At 39.9% G+C, this 24,197-nt stretch overlaps 1 protein-coding gene across 2 annotated transcripts in view; it reads right to left on the minus strand.

The window, feature by feature from the left end:
* Positions 1–23,488, minus strand: part of IKZF1 (IKAROS family zinc finger 1) — a 519,714-nt gene extending 496,226 nt beyond the window's left edge. For both annotated transcript variants that reach the window (XM_063452036.1, XM_063452035.1), the window contains exon 1: positions 23,398–23,488. The gene's annotated coding sequence lies outside the window, so the exon portion shown is untranslated. The remainder of the gene's footprint in view (positions 1–23,397) is intronic.
* Positions 23,489–24,197: the final 709 nt, after the last annotated feature.

Below are 24,197 nucleotides of genomic sequence, written 5' to 3' on the forward strand. Positions count from 1 at the left end.
CAGGTACTATTTAGATGATCTTTCTATAATGGAACTATTATGGTGACTTTGAATATATAGTGATTGGCATATTTTAGGCATTACCGATTGCTTTCTTTTTATTCTTACTATTATGTCACTATTTATGTAAATGGGTTTCTATGCACTACACTTGCAGATGAAAGTGTTAAAACTGGTATGACTCTTAACTGTTGGATGGCTGAGTGGAAGGAGGTTTTGACTTTGCAAGATTCTTGTGGAATCCACTATAGGACATTGTTGTACTTGTGCACAACAAACTCTGTTAGTTGGATATCCCAACAACATAAAGACATAAAGCAGATAAAAAAAGGAAACAGGTTGTGCAAAACAACTTTACACTTATGATACTTTTAGATGGTACAGTTATGATAGTAATAATTATATAATCACAAAAGATAGTCCTTCTTAGATGGTAAAAAGTTATTGGTGAGGGTAGTGGTTGTGGCAGGTAGTTCAATGTATTCAAATAGATTCCAATATATGAAACAAAAAAAGAATGACAGAGAGAACAACAATAGTGTGATATTGTATGTGATAAATTCACATAGGTAATAATTTGTGTGGAATACACTCCCAAACAAGGAACCGTCTGTTGGCTCGTATTTGCTTCTGACAATATAATCCATGTCACAGGTTATTTGAAGAGGGTCAAACAGGATCTTTATAAGGATTGTTTTTACTGAGTTGCACTGTTGGATCATATCTTCTTATGTATTTCATGTGAGATGCTCATGTTTTGTAAATACCACAAGACGTACCAATGTCCTAATAAAGATCCTGTTTGACCATCTTCAAATATCCTGTGACAAGGATTATATTGTCTGAAGCAAATTCAATCGAGCCAACAGATGGCTCCTTGTTTGTGAGTGTATTCCACACAAAGTACTACCTCTGAATTGATTACATACAGTAACACACTTTTGTAGTTCTCTGTCATTCTTTTGTCGTTTCATATCTTGGAATGTCTATATATATATATATATATATATATATATATATATATATATCTATTTGAATACATTGAACTACCTACCACAACCACTACTCTCACCAAGAACGTTTTACCATGTAAGAAGGACTATATTTTGTGATTAAATAATTATTATTACTATCATAACTGTACCATCTAAAAGTATCATACGTGGCCAACAGCCAACTGAAGCAGACGCGCATCAACAGAGGTCCGTAGCCAAAAGCCTGTAATTCTCAAATTAACTGACCGAAACGTAATAATCTTAAAATTATAATAGAATACCTCAAGATGGGAAAGAAACCCAAACACCAAGGGGCTGTAAAACCGACGGGGGCTCGCAATAACAGAGCACTTCTCCTCCGCCCTGCAAAGGCCGCAGAAGTTCCCGTGCTAAACCAAGATGGCAACACGGCCTCGGCCTCCCCCGGAGAACAGATTCTCGATGAGCTGGACGACTTCCCCGGCACAGGGGGATTACACAGCATATCCTCAGATGAAGACAACGAATTGCCATCCACCAAGGGAGACATAAAAGCCCTCCTATGCAACATCCGCTCCCTCTTCGCAGCAGACATAGCGCTACTGAGGGAAGAGATCCACACCGTGGAGGGGCGAGTAAAGAAGACAGAGGCGGACTCGCAAGACCTCAACGCACGGTGCTTACAATTGGAGGCCCAAAACGCGGAGCTGCACCGCACCCAGATCCTGCTCACCACCCGCATGAATGCGGTGGAGGACCGACACAAAAGCCGGAACATAAAGATGAGGGGTCCCCGAAACAGTGACCCAGGATGACCTACCTGGATATATCGGACGTCTCCTCACCTTCTTACTCACACCGCAGCAGGCGAAGACGGTCCTAACAGAATCCTGAGAGCCGCCAAAGCCCCAGTCATCCTCTAATTTCAATCACGATCAGGCCAAGCAACCCTCATGGCGGCGGTGAGGGGGAAGGCATCCCACCTCTTTGAGACAGCCAACCTAGCATTCTTTCAGGACCTTTCTAAGCCTATGCTGCTATGGAGGGGCCTTTTTAAACCCCTGACTGCCGCTCTCTGCCAAAACTCAATCCCATATCGCTGGGCATTCCCCAGAAGCTTGATCATCACACCCAAGGGCGCAACAACATGGGTAACCGACCCCTCGGAATTGAACTCAGTGCTGGCAGCACTGGGCCTACCACCGCAACCGGAACAAGCCACTACTGACCAGAGGCCAAAGCCCCATCACACCTGGAATGGAACAAACATCAGATAATTTCAACCCGCAAACACCAACGCCTCATCCTCTACTTACAAGGCACAGCGGGTAAACCGACACCTAGCGGACACTTTAGAGTCACTGCGAGAAACAGGTACTCGAATTACAAAAGACCCTCGGACAGAATTCATGAAAAGTTGCATTTTGTTTACTGCCCCACTCCATTGACTTGATCCCTGGATGGATTTTGACGAGCACTCACTGCATCGGAAAAACACCCTCAGCAGCAGACAGGCACATCCGAGCACCCCAAGAACACATGTCTTGTCCTCAAGACACGGGAGGAGGCAACATACCCGGCCAGGCCCTGAACTTTTCTATATGGCCCATTAGTAACATCGGAGAACAGAAGTTCGAGGCTGTCCTTGCATCCTCCACAGCAAATCTTTGATTAGGTTTATAATGATAACCGTTTAGTACAACTGCCTTCTGATTTGAGCCATTTACTTTGAGCCATTTACTTTGTTTTGTTTTGGCTCTAAAACTAGCCCTAACCAGATGCCAGAGGTAACCTTAAGCTAATACTAAGCGGCAATGTTATACCAGTCAAGAGAGGCTGTACGCCACGTACCTTATTGATTTTAGCCAGAACAGGCCTAAAGCTTATACGAAATCTCTAAGCACACTGCGCAATGATCTGTATTGTAGTACACTAACAGCTGAAATGTAAATATATTTGTTCAGTCACAATGCACGGTCAACCTGTCCAATTACGGACACATTTAATACGAACATAGCTTACTAACCCTGATGATTGATATGGTATTCAGATGTGGCCTTACTATATGTATAGTTTTGGTTTGAACTTAACACCTTGTCAGTTACTTATGTATATCACTAATGTAAACACTACACGGGCTGACTGTCACTACACCGGACACCACGAGCTCTATGGGCAGCCTAAATTTATAGAGAAGGACTCACCCTAAGCACCTGCTATAACTACACGTAACACTATGATATTTTGACATAATTATACTAGTGCAGCCCACCGTTGTTAAATACCATATAATTAAAATTACTCTGATAATAGACAAGTTTAGTCCAGCCTGTCACTTATATATAAAAATGAGCACACTAATACGCCACTGTATACTCCTCGTAAGCCATGAAACACGCTCATATAGCGCCGGTTGAGAAATCTGTAACATTCCACACAACAAAATAAAATAAAGAATTAATAAATGCATAGACCAACAAGTGACCTAGATACTTCAACACCTTTACCAACACATACATTAAACTGTACAATGCTTAATGTTTTTCCTGTTCATTAACCCCTTAAGGACCAAACTTCTGGAATAAAAGGGAATGATGACATGTCACACATGTCATGTGTCCTTAAGGGGTTAAATTACAAAACGTGCTGAGTTTAATTACACCACGAAACTGTTTAGATATGTTGCATATGATTGCGTCTGCAATGGCTATTGTGGCTACACAGACACTGTTGTAAATTCTTGCACGACAAAAATAAAGATTTTTAAACAAATAAAATAAATGTATCATACGTGTATAGCTGTTTGGCGCAACATGTTTCCTTTTCCTTTTTAAAACCTAAAACATACTCACAATTTCCTGAGCAGATAACCCGCTCAGTATTTTCAGCGTGGGTGATATAATTCCCACCTGGGATTATTGGTGAGATCCTCAATGGAGAAGTAAAAGTAGTTTGCCAGGTAAAAAAAATAAAATTTATAAAAACAAAGAAAAAGGTGTATGGCACAATACCAGAATAAAGTAGCCAATATACTTTTATTAATACAAGTAAAAACAATCCGCAACACGTTTTTCCCAAGTAGGGCATTATCAAGTGGTTATCAAACAAATATCTGGCATTCACAGTCTTTTATATGATAAAACACATAGTAATTTTGATTTGGCGGGTAAATGAAATCATAGCTACATGGGCGCGATCGTGACCAAAATACTATATTTAAAATTAAAGATAAACTATATAATCTAGACAATACTAAGCTGTAAAATCGAATGTTAAAATTAATAAAAAAAGAATAATAAAACATGAAAGGCAGAGAACAAGGATAATAGGACGCCGTGAGTCACGTGACTACTCAAAGTGACCATATTGGATATGGAAAGAACAAATGCATAAAGACAGGGGAAAGTGGCAATAACAGGGCTGATGGGGAAGAAAAAGGAAGTAGGCGTGAGGGGGAATGACGTGCCGATATTTTTAAGATAACGATTTTAAGGTGTGTAATAAAATCTTTTATTTTATACGTTTTATTTGTGTTATTGCAGGTAAACTGAGTAATTTTGTTCAATCCAATATTTTCAGTTGTCTTGCAGACAATGCATTTTTTATATTAAAAAAAGGCTTTCATATTAGACAAAGTGGATCTTTTTCAATTGTTTACCGATTTAGTAAATGTATTAGTTAAAATACATTTAAAATTTGGCAGTTCCTCTAAAGATTGTTGGGATAATTAGGGATGATTCTTTTTTTTTTTGTATTTTGTCCTGATTTATAATGTGCCAATGCTTATTGATCTTTTTTTTTTTTTTTAATTCTTTATTTTTGTTGTGCGGATGGTCATAACATGTCAACAGACGCCACAACGGCTTATTTCAAGTTTTATACAGGTTAGACAGTGGCAGTATAAATTGCACAGTTTTTATATTGAACATATAGATAATCAGTTAGTCCGTGTAGGGTTAAATGAAAGTAACTGAAATAAAACGTGGTACTCACACATATCTAAGGCATATAGCGAGGCATCAGATGTGGTTAGTGCCATCAACTCAGACACGAGTGAGTATATGAGTTGAGGCCTATATGAAACTGGTGTGACATATATGTCGGCAAGAAACAGATGATAGGCAGGTAAATTGTGAGACATTTAGATAGGGAGTAACATTGCGACAGTGTTATACACGTTACCCTACGTCTAAGTTACAGAGAAAGATGTCACGTGATGGTAATGCATTTTCGTCATTAAAATAACACTATAACTTAAGATGAACGTATAACAACATGTTAAACTTCGGTGGTAAGGGGTTTCTTTACGTTGGATGCGTTAAGCTTTATGCTTTGCGGTTTTGGGTAAGCCCACTTTTCTGGGTCAGGTACCTAGGTACTGGCTGCCATGCCACTGCATTGGTAACGCATTTGTGTGGTGGGGGCTTATTGCTTAAGAATTGAAAGTTAAAAGTTAGAGGTTCGCCTTGAGACACGGGCACAATACCCCAGGAGAGAAAAGGAAAATACCCTGGCTACTTGCATACAAGTGCTGCCAGCCATATGAACAAACTGCCTGCTTTCTGCCCAGCCCCTTTCGTGTCGGTCTACAGGGTTACACAGGTATCATCTTAGTGCAATAAAGCAATGCAGAAATAGGTCTGACTAAATTAAAATAGTATGGTGAATAATATGAGAGAGCTATCTGAGGAGTGTGGAGTGTCCCGTAAGTCTATCAGGTCTGAGGGGCCTGTTAGCCGGGTCCTCCAGCCGATGTCTATGGAGGGGCTTGTGTTGACGATCCGCTGTAGCTGGATGCTCAGTTCAGGAAACAGCAGTGTGGTTTTAAGCAATGTTCGTCATGTCACGGGCGCTAGGTGTGGGCCGCCGTGTTTCTCTGCTTATGGGTTCCTTTTCAGGCGGTATTCCACGGGAGGATGGGGGTCGGGAATGCTTGGGGGTCCAGTTGCCTATACCCCCGGGTTCGGACCTTTTGGGGAATCAGGTCGTGGTTCCAGCTCTAGTGGTTAGCGCTTGATCCCTGGGCACAAAGTCACGAGTAGCCCCGGGGTCCCAGCCGTGAGGGTGTGTCGGGCCCAGCGAGTCCAATGGCAGTCCTAATGCTTGCAAGTGGCGTGATGCCTCTGGCAGGTCACGTATGGTGATGGTGGTGTCTCCACGTGGTATCTGCAATGAACGAGACTGGCTCCATCGATAGCTGATGGTTTTCTTGCGTAGGAGGGAGGTAAGCGGTCGGAGCGACCTTCGCCAAGCAAGGGTTCCCCCCGACAGGTCAGCGAAGAAGGTTAAGGACATTCCTTCAAAATCGTAGGGAGTTTGCCCCCTGGTGGCCGCCATTACTGCTGCCTTGTCTCTGAGGGTCTGGAACTGCATTATGTCGTCCCCGGAGGCTGCGGTTGGTGCCTTGATTGGTTTCGGGAGTCGAAATATGCCCTCCAGTGATATTGTTTTAGCCTGCCTCGGCGTGAGTATGGCTGTCAGGAGGCGCCTTGCGAAGTGTGGGAGTTCTTCTGGCGGCACCGTCTCCCCGACACCCCTGAGTTTTATGTTCCTCTGTCTCCACTTATCTTCTAGGGTGTCAAATCTGCTCTCATGCTTTGCGCTCTGTTTCGTGAGCTCTTCCACCCGTTGTGTTAGCACTTTAATTTGCTGTGTGTGGGTTTGTGTTGTGTGTTCCATCTCTCCGAGGCGGCCTGTCAGGCCACATCCGCCGAGATCTTAGTGTGGAAATCTGCCATGATCTCCCTGATGGCTGCTAGGGTGACTGGGGCGGCGTCTGGAGATCCATGTGGAGGCGCTGCTCGTGTTGCCGGTTGCAGCACCATTGCCAGCGCGTGGTCTTCGTCTCCTTCCTCCGACATCCCATCAGAGAAGTCGGAGCAGCCGCCATGGAGGGATGCCATTGCAGACTCCTGGGCGCCATGTGCCTGCCGCCATAGGTCCCCAATGCTTCTCCCCTGCTGGGGTCGGTCGGGCTTCAGTTTTTTTGTTTTCTTGCCCATCAGGTGAGTGTAGGGAGCCTTTAAGGCGCCTTTTGTTCGTGGGTCACCTCTATTTTAGGATTTTTTTAGCCGGAACTCCGAGGCCCTGCGTCTGTCCGCTTCGGTGGTTAGGCCATGCCCCCTTGATAATCTTTTTAATATCTTTGATATTATTGTTAAAATCAAAAATTATAGGGATGGAAGGGGCATCAGTATTCTTCTCCTTATAAGTTTAAAGGTTATTTCTATTGTGTGTTTTAATACCATCAATGATAGCATCAAGGTCTTGCTCTGGATAGAGGTCTTGCTTCTATTAGAAACATAGAATGTGACGGCAGATAAGAACCATTCGGCCCATCTAGTCTGCCCAATTTTCTAAATACTTTCATTAGTCCCTGGCCTTATCTTATAGTTAGGATAGCCTTATGCCTATCCCACGCATGCGTAAACTCCTTTACTGTGTTAAGCTCTACCACTTTAGCTGGAAGACTATTCCATGCAGGGCTGGTGCAAGGATCTTTGCCACCCTAGGCAAAAGTAGTTTTGCCGCCCCCATTGACTCCGCCCCCTCCTGTAGTGTGTGTGTGTGTGTGTGTGTGTGTAGTGGGATGCAGGAGGGTGTGTATAGTGGATGAGGTGTACGTGTATAGTGGATGCAGTGTGTGTAATAGATGTAGACTGTGTGTTTATATGGTGAATGCAGATTGTATGTTTGTGTAATAGATGCAGTGTGTGCAGTGTCTGTGTAATTTATGCAGTGTGTGTATAGTGTTTGTGTGTAGTGGATATAGTATGAAGTAGATTAGGTGTACGTATAGCGAATATAGAGTGTATGTTGTGTAGTGGATGCAGTTTGTGTTTGTGTAATGAATGCAGAGTGTGTGTTTATGTATTGGATGCAGTGTGTAAAGTGGCGGTGTGTACAGTGGAAGGTGGCGGTGTGTACAGTGGAAGGTGGCGGTGTGTATAGTGGAAGGTGGCAGTGTGTACAGTGGAAGGTGGCAGTGTGTACAGTGGAAGGTGGCAGTGTGCACAGTGGCAGTGTGCACAGTGGAAGGTGGCGATGTGTAAAGTAGCACACAGATACACAGATACACATACACACTAACACAAGTATACTTGCACACATAGACTCTGACACACAGGTACACATACACTCCGACACACAGGAGCATAGACACACAGGTACACATACACGCTGAAACACAGGTACATAAGTACACATACACTCTGACAAACAGATACACAGGCGCAAAACACACAGGTACACATATAGGCTAAAACACTGGTACAAAGAAATACAAAAATAAGTGGAGCACTAAAATACCTTTACAATTGTAGATACGGTGTGTATAGATAATACTGTATTATAGCCTGTAAACAACAGACAACCACATCATAGTGCAGACAAATATGTAACACAGGAAAAATAGAGAACAATGCGCATATAAAATGTACACTCACAAATATAGAGCCACAGGGTCACCTGGCTCTAGTGATAAACGCCTTGGGATCTTTAAAGGGGATCCACTGCCCTCTTCTTGTATCCTCCTGTTGTCTTCAACTTCCAAATAGGAGATAAGGATGCAAATGGGTCAGTTTTCCATAAATCAGGAAGAAATTTATTGAACAAAATAAACTCAAATAAATCTTGACAAATAAAAACAAAGATTCAAATGAATCAAAATAATATATGTAAAATAGTCTATAAAACCAAAACGCATTTCGCCAGGAGCTGGCTTCCTCAGTTGGTGTAAGTTTCCAAATGGCACTTTTCCTGCTTTTATAGGAGGTAGATTGCTTGATTGTCGGCATCTGTGTTATCGGGCGTGATGTTTCGTGGGACGTGTGTTTCGTTAATGTGTCCATGCCGGCATCCGTAAACCCGGAAGTTCTATTCGTGGGACGCACACGTGATCGGTCTGTGGAACGCACACGTGACCGGATAACCAGTATAATTTTCTGCTTGTCCTCCTATTCGTTCTTCGTGGAACGCAAGTATTGCGTTCCTTCTAGTTCATTTACATAGATATTCACAGAGCGTCTTTGTATCTAATAAGTCCAAAAACTCGTAATTCAAAATTCATTAAAAAACGAGTAAAAAGAGGGAAACAAAAAAGGGAGTATCAAAACAGGATTTGCAAGGGCAATTACTATTAATGATAAATACATATGAACACTACAAAAACCTTTAAAATGTAATCCCAATTCATACAGTAAAAATAAGGGGGCTGGTTTAAAAGTAGTTCACAATGGCATCCACAATTCAAATAAAAGGGATAAAATATGAAATACTAATAATAAAATTTCGGGAATTGAACCCATTAAGTGTAAATTTACCTAAAGTGATAATTATAAGGGAGAGGGAAAGCTTTATTTAGAGATGGAGATCTTAAAGAGGAGATGGTTATAAAAAATGACAAAGCTCAAAATCTAAATTTAACCCAAACGGAACTAAAGTGTTAAAATTATAAATAAATGACATCTCTTCCTTCCCAATTTGTTGTAAGAAATCTCCACCTCTCCACTTCCTTTTAATCAATTTTAATGCACAAAATGAAAGTCCCTGTGGGTTTTGGTTATGGTACTGTTTGAAATGTTGAGGGACACTGTGGGTTTCTATACCTTTCTTGATATTCCTTATATGCTCAGAAACCCTAATGTGTAAGCATCTTATTGTTCTCCCTATATACATTTTGTTGCAGGGGCATACTAGGAGGTAGATAATGTTCTTAGAATGACAGGTCAATTGATCTCTTATATCATATTCTTTATTACTAATCTCTTTAGTATTTTTAATATTTCTTTTTTTGCTATTGGTTTCCCTACATGCTAGGCATGATCCACATCCATAAAAACCTTTACTTTTTGTAAGAAAATTATCACTTTTACTAGAAGGGTCTTTTAAAACACTATTAACTAAAATATGTTTAATATTCTTACATCCCCTATGTACTATTTGAGGTTTGGGTGGTAAAATTTCCTTAAGAATAGGGTCATCCTGTAAAAGGTGCCAATATTTGTTAATGGCATATCTTACTTTTTTATTTTTTGCTGAGTAGTTACAAACAAAAGGAATCTTGAATTTATTTTTTCTTACATCTTGAGTTTTCTTTTTATTGTAGGAAAGTAAATCACTCCTTTTCAGTCTTTGAATTTCCTCAATACTTGATTGTAAGCCTTCTTCATTATACCCCTTTTCCAAGAACTGACTCTTTATAACTTGTGTCTGTGTTAAAAAATCTCTTTCTTGCGTACAGTTTCTCCTTAGTCTCATGAATTGGCTCTTTGGTGCATTAGTAAGCCATGGGGTGTGATGGCAACTTGTTAAGTCAATATATCCATTGCAGTCCACCTCTTTAAAATAGTTTTTGGTGTGAAGTGTCCCTTCTTCTATAAAAATGTTCAAATCTAAAAAATTGATGTCTGAATTACTGTGGGTGGAGGTGAGTCTGATCCCCCAATCATTGTTATTTAAAAAAGTTAAAAAATGTTCTAGACTGGTTTCATCTCCTTTCCAAATAAAAAATATATCATCAATGAACCAGCCCCCTTATTTTTACTGTATGAATTGGGATTACATTTTAAAGGTTTTTGTAGTGTTCATATGTATTTATCATTAATAGTAATTGCCCTTGCAAATCCTGTTTTGATACTCCCTTTTTTGTTTCCCTCTTTTTACTCGTTTTTTAATGAATTTTGAATTACGAGTTTTTGGACTTATTAGATACAAAGACGCTCTGTGAATATCTATGTAAATGAACTAGAAGGAACGCAATACTTGCGTTCCACGAAGAACGAATAGGAGGACAAGCAGAAAATTATACTGGTTATCCGGTCACGTGTGCGTTCCACAGACCGATCACGTGTGCGTCCCACGAATAGAACTTCCGGGTTTACGGATGCCGGCATGGACACATTAACGAAACACACGTCCCACGAAACATCACGCCCGATAACACAGATGCCGACAATCAAGCAATCTACCTCCTATAAAAGCAGGAAAAGTGCCATTTGGAAACTTACACCAACTGAGGAAGCCAGCTCCTGGCGAAACGCGTTTTGGTTTTATAGACTATTTTACATATATTATTTTGATTCATTTGAATCTTTGTTTTTATTTGTCAAGATTTATTTGAGTTTATTTTGTTCAATAAATTTCTTCCTGATTTATGGAAAACTGACCCATTTGCATCCTTATCTCCTATTTGGAAGTTGAAGACAACAGGAGGATACAAGAAGAGGGCAGTGGATCCCCTTTAAAGATCCCAAGGCGTTTATCACTAGAGCCAGGTGACCCTGTGGCTCTATATTTGTGAGTGTACATTTTATTTGCGCATTGTTCTCTATTTTTCCTGTGTTACATATTTGTCTGCACTATGATGTGGTTGTCTGTTGTTTACAGGCTATAATACAGTATTATCTATACACACCGTATCTACAATTGTAAAGGTATTTTAGTGCTCCACTTATTTTTGTATTTCTTTGTTTGTGATTTGTGAAGGTTAAGGGAATCCTTCACTTAAGTGTAGAGCCTAATTTTACCTTTCTGGTGGAGTGTGCACTTGTTTTGTTTATATATAAAACACAGGTACACATACACTGATATACATACACAGGTACACATACACTCATACATACACATACACTCAGATATACACACTCAGATATACACACACAGACACACAGGTACACATACACACAGATATACATACATAGACACACATGTACACATACACTCAGATAGACATACATAGACACACATGTACACATACACTCAGATAGACACAGGTACACGTACACACTGGTATAAACACAGAGACACAGATACACATAAACAGACAAACAGGTACACACACTGACATACAGGTATGCACAAACTACACACATGCACAGTTATATACAAATAACAATTTACATGGTTCCTTCATTTTGTTGCAGAAGGGTGGAGCTGGCTGGCCTAAGTTTATGGGAGTTGGGGCCGGAGGCACCAGGCTTCCTCAGCACCTCTGCTCACTGTATGCTGCTGCTGCCTCCTGCCCATGTGAATCCCTGTTAGCTGGCCGGGAGGAAGTGACCTTACTAATCTAATTTCCTCTCGGCAGGCCGCGGGGGAACACAGAGACAGGAGCCTGGCTGCGACCTGCTAGGGAGACAGAGTGACAGGGGCCGGCTGCGACCACAAGGTTTAATATGCATCCGCTTGGCACACAAATCCGGCGCTGCAATTAGATTTATGGCACTCACTCAATTATTATTTTCAGAGCAGAGCCCGCGCTCCCCTCTTTTTAGTGCTGCGTGCCAAAACCGCATGCAGTCGGATAAGCTGCAGTGCGCCCTAGGCCAGCGCCTACTCTGCCTATAGGTGGCACCCACCCTGATTCCATGCATCCACTACCCTCTCAGTAAAGTAATACTTATTGATATTATTTTTAAACCTTTGCCCCTCTCATTTAAGACTGTCCTCTTGTTGTGGTAGTTTTTTCTTCTTTTAAATATAGTCTTCTCCTTTACTGTGTTGATTTCCTTTATGTATTTAAATGTTTCTATCATATACCCCCTGTTTCGTCTTTCCTCCAAGCTATACGTGTTAAGTTTCTTTAACCTTTCCTAGTTTTATCCAGCAATCCATGAGCCAGTTTAGTAGCCCTTCTCTGAACTCTCTCTAAAGTATCAATATCCTTCTGGAGATACGGTCTCCAGTACTGCGTACAATTCTCCAAGTGAGGTCTCACCAGTGTTCTGTATAATGGCATGAGCACTTTCCTCTTTCTACTGCTAATACCTCTCCCTATACAGCTAAGCATTCTGCTAGTATTTCCTGCTGCTCTCTTACATTGTCTGCCTACATTCAAGTCATCAGAAATAATTACCCCTAAATCCCTTTCCTCAGATGTTGAGGTTAGGACTCTATCAAATATTCTGTACTCTGCCCTTGGGTTTTTACATCCAAGATGCATTATCTTGCACTTATCCACATTAAATGCCAGCTGCCACAACGCTGACCATTTTTCTAGTTTACCTAAATCATTTGCCATTTGGCTTATCCCTCCTGGAACATCAACCCTGTTACATATCTTATCATCATCAGCAAAAAGACATACCTTAACATCAAGACCTTCTGCAATATCACTAATAAAAATATTAAAGAGAATGGGTCCAAGTACAGATCCCTGAGGTGCCCCACTAGTGACAAGCCCATGCTTCGAATATACTCCATTGACCCTCTGTTGCCTGTCACTCAGCCACTGCCTTACCCATTCAACAATATTGGAATCCAAATTTAAAGATTGCAATTTATTGATAAGTCTTATATGTGCAACAGTGTCAAAAGCTTTACTGAAAACTAGGTAAGCAATGTCTACTGCACCACCCTGATCTATTATTTTAGTTACCCAATCAAAAAAAATCAATAAGATTAGTTTGGCATGATCTCCCTGAAGTAAACCCATGTTGTCTCTAATCTTGAAATCCATGTGATTTTAGATGTTCAACAATCCTATCCTTTAACATGGTTTCCATTACTTTCCCCACTACTGAAGTAAGGCTTACTGGCCTATAGTTGCCTATTCACCTTTCTTGTGAATAGGCACAACATTTGCCAATTTCCAATCTTCTGGGACTACTCCTGTTAACAATGATTGGTTAAATAAATCTGTTAATGGTTTTGCTAGTATACCACTAAGCTCTTTTAATAACTTTGGGTGTATTCCATCAGGTCCCATTGACTTCTTTGTCTTGACTTTTGACAGTTGAAATAGAACCTCTTCCTCTGTAAACTCAATTGTTGTTCGAAGTCTTCAAGTTTAGAGCAGTTTTTCTCAACCTTAGAAACTGACTTTTAGGGGAACTTTCAAGCCAAGGTTTGTAATGGCAACTGGTCTGATTTATAACTGTATTTGTACATACTTTTTAAAAATATGTATTTATCTCTCGGTTTTAAATAAAAATCTGTATATCTAAAAAAATGTATCTCCTTCTTATTGTATTCAGATGTGAGGATAATGCCTTTATCGTTGCTGTTGAGGTAGTTTAAAAAAGTAGTAAGGACATCCCAGATAATAAATAGATCATCTATATAACAAAAATAAAAAACTAGGTTTGTCCTCCAAGTATGGTTACCCCAAATGGCTTGAGATTCCCAATCTGCTATAAATACATTTGCATATGTTGGGGAAAACCTAGTCCCACATAGCTGTGCCTTGTTTTTGGAGATAAAAACAATCTAAGAACCAAAAATAATTATTATTTAAAATAATCTCAATACCTTCCTTAATAAAATCAATTTGTGAATCAGGAATTAATCTTTTTTTTCTCTTAGTATACTGGTGACTGCTTCACATACTATGTGGTGAGGGATAATGGTGTAAAGAGACAGTACGTCACAAATCATTAGGATATAATAAGGGTGGCATAAAAAAATGAAAGAATAGAAGGAGGGAGATATAGTCTTTAAGGTAGGATTGCATATTTTTTACCGCAGGTTGTAGTAAAATATTTAGGTACTCTAAATTGGATAAAAGAGTTACTACCAGAAACAATTGGACAACCTGGTGGTTTTGTTTCATTTTTATGAATCTTTGGTAAAAAAACATTTTAGGTATTTTAGAATGTGGAACATTTCAATAATCGTATTCTTGTTTATTAAGGGTCCTACCTTTATTTAAAAACTGTTTGAATCCCTTTAATTTGATAAGTGTGGTCATAAGTTAATTTATCATGTGTGTTACGGTCATTAAGCTGTTTGAGAGCCTCTTCTATATACATTTCTTTAAAATATAACTAGATCTCCACCCTTATAGTCTGGTTTAGTAACAATGTCCTCATCTTCCTGAAGTTGTTTGAGGGCTAGTTTTTCTGGATGACTTAAATTAAAATGATCCGATTTGTGTTTTTTCATCTTATTAAAATCATTTAAGATGGGGGGGCGTGGTCATGACACTGAGGGTTTCCATCTCTTGCTCCCCCTCCCTTTGCACCCCCCCTTCTCCACGCTCCCCATACTGCTCCCAGGACCGCAGCTGGGTGACACCACCTCTGAACCCCCTAACCTTGGTCCTTTTGCTCTGTTATTTGCCAGACCCTGGGGTGTGTGTGAGCTCCAGGAGTGGTGATACATATGGCGTTGAACACACTTCCATCCCACGCAAAAGTCAAAGGCTCAAACTATGGCATATGCCGCCGCACCCTTACACATCACAACACAGAACTGCAGCGCTCACATCTCTCATGCGAACTTAAACACAGACACGGTTCTATAGCAATGTTACAAGAAACACACCTCAGACCAACAGAAACACATAGATTGAAAGATAGAAAGTATCCGACCAACCACCACAGTTATCACCCTACGGCAAGCAAGGCACGCAAGCCTCTTAGATGTCAGTCTACAATTCTCCCTGAGCAAAACACTCGCAGACCCGGAGGGCAGATACCTTTTTTTTAAAAGGTACAGGGTCACAGAAAACTTACACATTTGCCTCAGTATATGCCCCAAATGCAAAACAAGCAAAGTTTCTTTGCAAAACACTCTTAAAACTTGTCAACTTTACGGAAGGAACACTAATTCTCGGAGGGGACTTCATTGTGCCTTTAGACCCACTCTCTGACTCATCAACCGGGCACAGCAGCATCCCACAGAACGATTCGTAGAACCCTACGTGACCTGAGACTGGTGGATGCCTGGAGTGCTCTATCCCCGGAAAGCCAAGACTATACACATTACTCGGACATACACCAAAGATATTTGCGCATCGACTATTTTTTCATCCAACAAGAGGGCCTCCAAAGACTCCAGAAAGCAGAGATACTCCCAACACCATGGTCAGACCACAGCACAGTATCCCTGCTTCTGGACTCGCCCTTATTCAGGCCCACCCAGACGGCATGGAGACAGAACAAGTTGCTCCTCTAAGACCTGGAAGTCCAGGCACAACTGATGGAACACTTAAACCAATACTTTAGTGAGAACAACACAGAGTACATATCTAAAATGATGCTCTGGGGACACTTTATATGGTTAGCATCTCACAAAAAGAAGGCACAGCAACGCATGACTGAACTCAATGATCAGATAGCGAAATTAGAAGCCCTACACAACTGGAGGCTCAATACCGTACTTTACTTGAAACCTGACGGGCCCGCAAACACCACAGAGAGATCCAGTGATCTAGAGCCTTCTTCTACATCCACGCCAATAAGGGAGGGAGATTACTTGTCTGCATGATTCGGGGCCAACAAGCTAGAGCACAAGTACACGCGCTACGGACATCAAAATTAACCCTAATACAATTCCCCGAGGAGATTGCTGGCGAGTTCCATGCATATTACGAACGCTTGTACAATATTACCACCGAATCGGCAGAGGCTTGCCAGGACACAATGACCGCAGCCACGGCACAATAACTACAAGGATTCAGTCCTGATACACTCACACCAGAGGAAGCCAGCGCTTTAGATGCACCGATGTCTGTGGAGGAAGTGCAAGCAGCAATTAAGTAGACAAAAAGCGGCAAATCACCAGGCCTAGACGGTCTACCAGCAGGGTACTATAAGAAATTCAGAGAAATCTTAACCCCACACCTCACTGATGCCTTAAACCAACTTCAGAAGGGAGACAAGTTCCATCAGGGGATCCTAGCGACTACAATCACAGTGATCCCCAAACCTGGTAAAAACAGAAAACTGGATTTATGGAATATGACGTCATTCCGGCTCAGGCATCAGTACGTGGTGCGTGAGGGAGCTGGGCAGAGGGCGCTCAGGGAGAGTGCTCCCTCGCGCGCCAGCCAGCCAGACAGCCCGCCCGGTGACAGCCCGCCCAGCAGCAACACTGGACCCCAGGGAATCCCCTCAGCTCTCCCAAAGGTAAGGAGGCTGGGGGATTAAATAAAAAAAAACAACAACAAAAAAAAACACGTGTATGTGTGTTAGTGTGTGTGTGTGTCTGCTAGTGCGTGTCAGTGGGTGTGTTAGTTTGTGTGTCTGTTATTGAGTATGTGTCTGCGAGTGAGTGTCAGTGTGTGTGTTTTAGTTTGTGTCAGTGAGTGTTACTGTGTGTGTCTGATACTGAGTGTGTCTGTTAGTGAGTGTGTGTTTGTCATTGAGAGTGTATGTATGTCGCTGAGTGTGTCTCTGTCAGTAAATGTGTGTGTCTGTTAGCTAGTGTGTATGCATCTGTTTGTAAGAGTGGGTGTGTTTAAAACCCCTTCAGCACTTACCTTTCTCCAGCGCCAGACTCCTCTGGCGCTGGGGATCCCTTCCGCCCCGATCCACCTCTTAGCTCCGATTGCGCATGCGCGGCATTACTCAATGCTTTCCTATGGACGTCCAGCGTCTTCTCACTGTGATTTTCACAGTGAGAATTGCGGAAGCGCCTCTAGCGGCAGTAAGTGAGACAGTCACTAGAGGCTGGATTAAAGCTCAGTGAAACATAGTTTCTCTGAAACTGCTATGTTTTCAGCTGCAGGGTTAAAACTAGAGGGACCTGGCACCCAGACCACTTCATTGAGCTGATGTGATCTAGGTGTCTGTAGTGGTTCTTTAAGTGAGTGTGCATCTGCATTCACTGGCGTACATACCGCGGTCGCTGGGGTCGACCAGGTGCCCGCCGCTATGTGTTGCGGCCCCGGCCCGCACAGAGTAAACACGCGGGGGTGGAACGGAACGGATCCATTTTCGCACCGGGGCCATTGAGAAACTGCTATGTTTACACTGCGGCTGTGGCTGTCTCCCTGAAAATCACAGTGAGAAGACACTGACATCCATAGGAAACTAATGCTTTTTTTTTTAGTACTGCTTTCCTATGGGCAGTGTGAATACACGCGCAGCTCTTGCCACGCAAGTTCTGCGCTTACGTCGGCCGGAGGAGGAGAGGTCACCAGCGCCGAGGGAGCCCGGCGCTGGAGAAAGGCTGAAGGGGGGCCATTAAGGGTGGGGGGGACCTAATGACCCTATAGTGCCAGGAAAACAAGTTTGTTTTCCTGGCACTATAGTGGTCCTTTAAGGCATTTGTTCAATACGGTCAATTCAGTGGAAGTAAGAGATTTAGGAGAGACTATCCCCAAATCCCCAAATCTTTTTCTGATTTACCTACTTCTAATTTTCTAATCAGTGGCGTACCTACCATGGTCGCAGGGGTCGCAGCTGCGACCGGGCCCCCAGCCACAACCCCTGTGACTGTAGGCCACCTGAATACCACCCGGGTGTCTGACAGGAGGAGAACGCTGTGCTGCTCCCCTCCTGCCTGTGTGCAGCGTGACCGAGCGGTCTGTCAGGAAGTGCTCACTAAAAGAGCACTTCCTGTCAGACCGGGATGCAGCCTCCCATGTTCCTCCTGCCATAGAGTGGCCCAAGAGTGTTCCTGCTGACAACTTAATGGACCCCCCCAGCAGGTGGCTATGTTCCCACGACGTTTGCTGATGTCGGGAGCCAGAATATGACATTACAGCTCCCTCGCCACCTCTGCCGGGAATACAGCCACCCGCCTCACTGAGGCCCCACTGGACCCCAGGGACAGATCCATGCCAGCTCTCCAGGTAGGGAGGCTGGGTGGATATTTTTAATTTTAAAAAATATGAATAATTTGTGTGTGTCTGTGAGTGTGTGTGTGTCTGTGAGTGAGTGTTTGTGTGTCTGTGTGTCTGTGAATGTATGTGTGGGTGTCTGAATGTGTGTGTGTATATGAGTGTATGGTTGTCTCTACATGTCTGTGTGTGTGTATCTAATGTATGTGTCCCTGTATGTGTGTGTCTACATGTGTGTCTGCATGTGTATCTGTATGTCTGCGTGTGTGCGTGTGTGTGTGTGGAGGGCGGGGACATGTGGGGGGCGGGGTCATATGGGGGGGGGCAGGGCAATTTTCACAACGGGGCCCCGTGGTTTCTAGTTACATCTCTGATTCTAGTCTCTCTTTTGTTCTCTTCTGTCCCCTCTTCTTCCTCTAACCTTTAACTCCTTTTTCTTGCTATTGGTGGGTGGAGAAATTGCAGGAGCATATTTGGATTGGTTCTTATCTCAAAACAATTATCTTCTGTGTCACCTTAAGAATCAATAGATAATAATTGATACAGGTTACTATGGTGGCATGTGACTGGTGAATTGGGTTGATTTAAGTATTAAATTAATTCTAAGCACTCTTTATACCACAACTATAACCCCTCTCATGCGTTCAATCATTTAACATTAAACACCCTATGTAATCTAACTCTGACGTAATCTCTATATAAGTGTACCCTCTCTTTACCCTAACCACATATAACATTATTTTGAACCCTGACATGTAAATTCAGCCCTGCATACATGCAATAATAATTGCATAGATTTTCTATTATTATTGAACGCCCCTAAAAAATATATCATGGAAATAGTAAGAAACAACAATATTCTATTTGTACCCTAAAAATATTTCTATAAATATGTTTACACTCTCTACTGTTGTCAATGTTATTTACCTAAATTAGCAATCAATCATACATTATCCCATGTTAGTGTTACAATCTTAATGGGTATTTCTTTTCTAACCCAAGCATTGTAACAAAGCAATTTAGTATATCACTTTATATTATAATAACATTAGTATAATACAATTTAATAATGATCAAGCTACAAGCAATCGTGTTATATATGTTATAATCCAGTGTAACAAATTGAAAATATGTACATCTAACACATTTTCCAGTGCACACACTACTCAAATTTATAAAACTGTACACTGAAAGAGCTTACAAAATATTAACATATAAATGGTTCAAATATGATAAAAATTTATTTTTTAAGCTATTAGTCATCGAAAGTTGACATGAAAAAGCAGACCATGGTTAAGACTCACATGCTTAATCCCTAAGAAGTCTATTCACAAAACACTAAATTGTAATGAATTGAAAACAAAATAGCATAACATAAGCCAAAACAGCAAATTTAGAAAAAATCTCCAACTCAGATACTCTCACATTTTGGCTATTTTAGCCTTAATTGGGCAATTCAGATTTCAGTTAAGAACAATTTGATGTGTAGTGAAGAAAGCTCTATGTTGATGAACTGGATGTACTTGCATGTTTTCATCATGTACAATTTGCCACAGTTTCAAACATCATACATACCACCGCAAAAAAAAAAAAAAAAAAATTTTTTGAAAGATGTTAAGTAATTTTTCAAAGTGCAGGGTAAAAAGCTTCACAGAGATGGTGTTCAATATCTGGAATTGCATGCTTCCACTACAAGCTAAAATAACTTATCAATTAAAATATTTAAAAAAAACTTTCATTGTTAATTTACACTTGAGAACATGAAATCTTCATACTGCTGAGCAGACATTCAAGCCATGCCCCACAGAATTTACAAATAGTAAATATCTCTGTAAAAACAATAATTTGATAACTTAAATCACAGATAAGATATACATAGTAATGCAGAGATTTGAGCTAACACAAGACATGCAAAATATGGTCCTGTACTTGTGCAGCCAAATGAACATGCCCCCCCAAACAAAAATATTTAAATTGCATAAATACACTGCAAATCAGAAACATATTGCATTGTGTATGGGAAGACTAATATTTATAAACACAGGAATGTGCCAAATGAAGAGCAATTACCATAGGACAGATCATATAGATAAAATATAGCACATTGTGCCAGAAAGGTACATCTTTCCATTTTATGACTACGGTCCCACAGCATACCAACTGTCCTTTGTGTAGAGAGTTTAAAAACACAAATTAAAACTAGATCCAAATGCACTGACAATAGTTCATGGAAGCAAAAATTAAATATTCAGGGCAGCAGATAAAGTAAGGTTTAATGTACCAAAAAGCATATAGTTGTCAACTGTCACCTGAAATGCAAAAGATGCCTTCTTTATCATGAAATCGAAATCGTGTTTAAAATATGGTCAGCTTAGAAGTATGTCCAACATGTTTCCCCTTTGGGAAATCTTAAACACAGACCTCCAGCGTATACAAATTACGGGGAGAGTTAACAAGTGAAACGTCAATGTTATGCCAATATAGCTAAAATGTAACTCTTCTAAATTGCTGATTTTTCAGTTCTGCTACTTTGATCTAATTTTCAGAATTAGCTTTTATTTCATCAAAATGTACTGTTTAATGAATAAATCACGTTTTTTTTTTATCAAGTTGCAATTTTTTTCACCTTGAACATGCATAAACTTGTATTTCTCGTCATAATTATTTCAGTCACTATATCAGAACACCTGAATTGGACATTATATAGGATTATAAAATATTGAGACCAAAGCAAACACAGATACTGATCACAATTAAAGGATATAAAATGACGAGTTGTATAATACAATTATCTTGCTTGTATTGGGCTTTTACAAATGTCTATTAAATACTAGGGCATGTGATATGACAAAAGCCATTTTTCCTGAGCAGAAGAAAGTATTACTAATTTTATATCAGTATCTGCGTAGTTCTTGAGCATTTATTTTCTCAATACAGAAGCTTCAATAAATAATGCAATCACAATGTGTAGGCTCTGATCTGTTTGATTTTGTTCTTATGTGTTCAGTGTTCTTTCAAAACGTCCTTAAACCATCCTGCTGAATTTTGTTCCCAGTTCCTCTATTTGCTACAGACTCTTTTGCCACGTGTGTGCATCTCTTCTGATAGGGATCCTTAGTATTTATTATTTTTGGGAAGTGAAGATAGTTTTTCTTCTGTTTATAGTACTATAAACAGAAGAAAAAAGGACATATTTTACTTTAAAATATGCAGTCATGAATGCTAAAATACAAACACTTTTACTATTTTTAAATATTTTTAAAAAATCATTTCTGTATTTAACAATGGAAACAGTAGTAAGAATATGTATTTTTCTTATCTCTATCTATCATCTATCCATCCATATCAATACATACTGTACAATTGAATACACGGTTGCATCAGAGGCTGTAATCTATATAAAAAAATAATATATGTGTAAAGTATGAGTAACTATTATGCAATATCACAATCAAACATTGCACAAATAAGAGAAACGTCCCAAATTACATTAGAAGCAAACATGTGAGACATTTAATAGGGATTTATTCCCTAAATAACGAGTGAGGATACTTGTAAAGCGACTTTTAGGACTTAGCTGACTTGAGGAAAAGAAAAAAACTCCACCAAATTGGGTACTTTGTTGTACAAATACTACAATTACATTCAGAGTCACCATACCATTATAAAAACTGTATTACATAGTTTAACCTAAGTTAACAAATAATATCCAAGTGGTGTATTTACTTGATGAAACTTTAAAAAACCTGACAGATATAGTTAAGTAAAACTTCACAAATTTACATCTTTATTAGCAAATTCATATACTTGTTGATCAAATTGATATATCATTTGTCTATATCTTTTTTTTTTTTTTTTAGCTCTATTTTGGTGTGTGACAAAGGTTTTAATGGTAGTCCTAAAGGGAAAAAGTAATAAATAAAGGCCTACAAATATTAGTGTACAGTTATGTTTAAAGTGTGACAATTTATTTTAACCAACTGCAGTTTTCTGGGTTTCAGTTTAAAATTCAGTTTGATATGGTTTACAAATGATCATCAGGTTAATGGAATCAATGTATCAGTACAGAAGAAAAAGACAAACATAAAATATGGTGAAATATAAAGATAAATTAACTTTAATTTTTAGTTTAATTTAATTAATTTTTTAGTTCACTGTGGTGTGTGTGTGTGTATATATATATATATATATATACATACATACATAATGTAAATAAATATGTGCATATACACACAGATATATATATATATATATATATATATATATATATATATATATATATATATATATACATAAAATTAAACATTAATTTTGGTATGTGTACTTTTATTTTACATGCATGCAAATGTGTGCTATATCTGATTGTATGTTTCTCCTATTTATATTTTTATGACAATCTGTATGTGAAAATTCAGAATATGAAAACCGGATTTTGCTGTTACTAAATAAGAACCCGCTATATCCTGTTTATGCATATATTACATGCGAGATGATTAATCCATAGACTATATACTGCTTGCGTCTTCTGATATTTGTGATAAGTATTTATAAAATTTCTCCGTACGTGTATGTGTAACAACAATAAGAAGTGCGTGATATACTGTTTCGTAAATACACTTAAACTGATATTAAGGTAGACAGGTATAGTTAGACAGCTTTTAAACTAATTGTGAAATGTGTTCTTAATTCAGTTTACGATATGGTAAGGATGAGGATTCGAGAACCGAACAAAGTAGATACGCATGTGCTACAGGTCCTTCTAAACGAAATACATGCCCAATTCCAATTACACTATCCAAAAATGTCATTCATGTAAAATGTATAAACTCAAAGTGCTCATATTACTTAGGCAGGCAAACCTGTAAATTCCACTATGAAGAAAACCAAGCACACAGTAGAAGCGTTTGCATGTAATACCTGCTCTTGGTTGTAGACAGCTCTCCCAGTCCACTGCAGCTGTTCCATGTGCTGCTCTGAAAGACGCGGCTGGATGAAGCTCTGGTGTGAGTCCCACCCCTCTCCATTCCACTTCCTCATTCCAGTGTAACATCACTGCAACATCAGATACTCTGGCTTGCTTTGCACTAGTCTGTGGCTGCGACTGCCGATACCATTTAAAAGGGGACCAGTCAGCGTATGCTACAGGGAAAAGGGAGACTGAACAATAACTGATGATGTCAGATGATAGCACACCCTCCAATTGCAAGTTTATGTTTGTAAGTGGACATTACAGAGTGAGCATATGTAGCAGGTGCAGCATTGGGGAGCGCAGTGTAGTTGTTGCTGTGGTCTTATTTTGTTAAAAGGTAATAATGTGAATTTCGATATTTTTTACTTTCCATGATATAACTGTTAAAGTCATGCAAATTATAAAGGAAACAAACATTTTATCAGCTTTTCAAAGATCAGCTTGATAATAAACCGTGCATCGTGTTATGCGACACAATATAATAAATAAAGCACACAGTGGAAAAACTGTACATTTTAACACGTGTGTATGTCTTGACATCGTGTCTTTCGCTATTAAGTTATTTTCATTATAAAAAAAAAAAGAGCATGGTATATTGAAAACATGGGATGCTCATCTTGCAGCTCAAAATGTGATCAACCCTTGCTGTCCAAAACTTTTTAGAGATTCCATACATTTGTAACTGAATCTTTCTGGCACTTGTGTATATTTTCTTTCCATCGTAATTTGACATATTTACTATACTATA

This window comes from Pelobates fuscus, chromosome 4 (assembly GCF_036172605.1).
Source record: "Pelobates fuscus isolate aPelFus1 chromosome 4, aPelFus1.pri, whole genome shotgun sequence".
In the NCBI taxonomy this organism is placed as follows: Eukaryota; Metazoa; Chordata; class Amphibia; order Anura; family Pelobatidae; genus Pelobates; species Pelobates fuscus.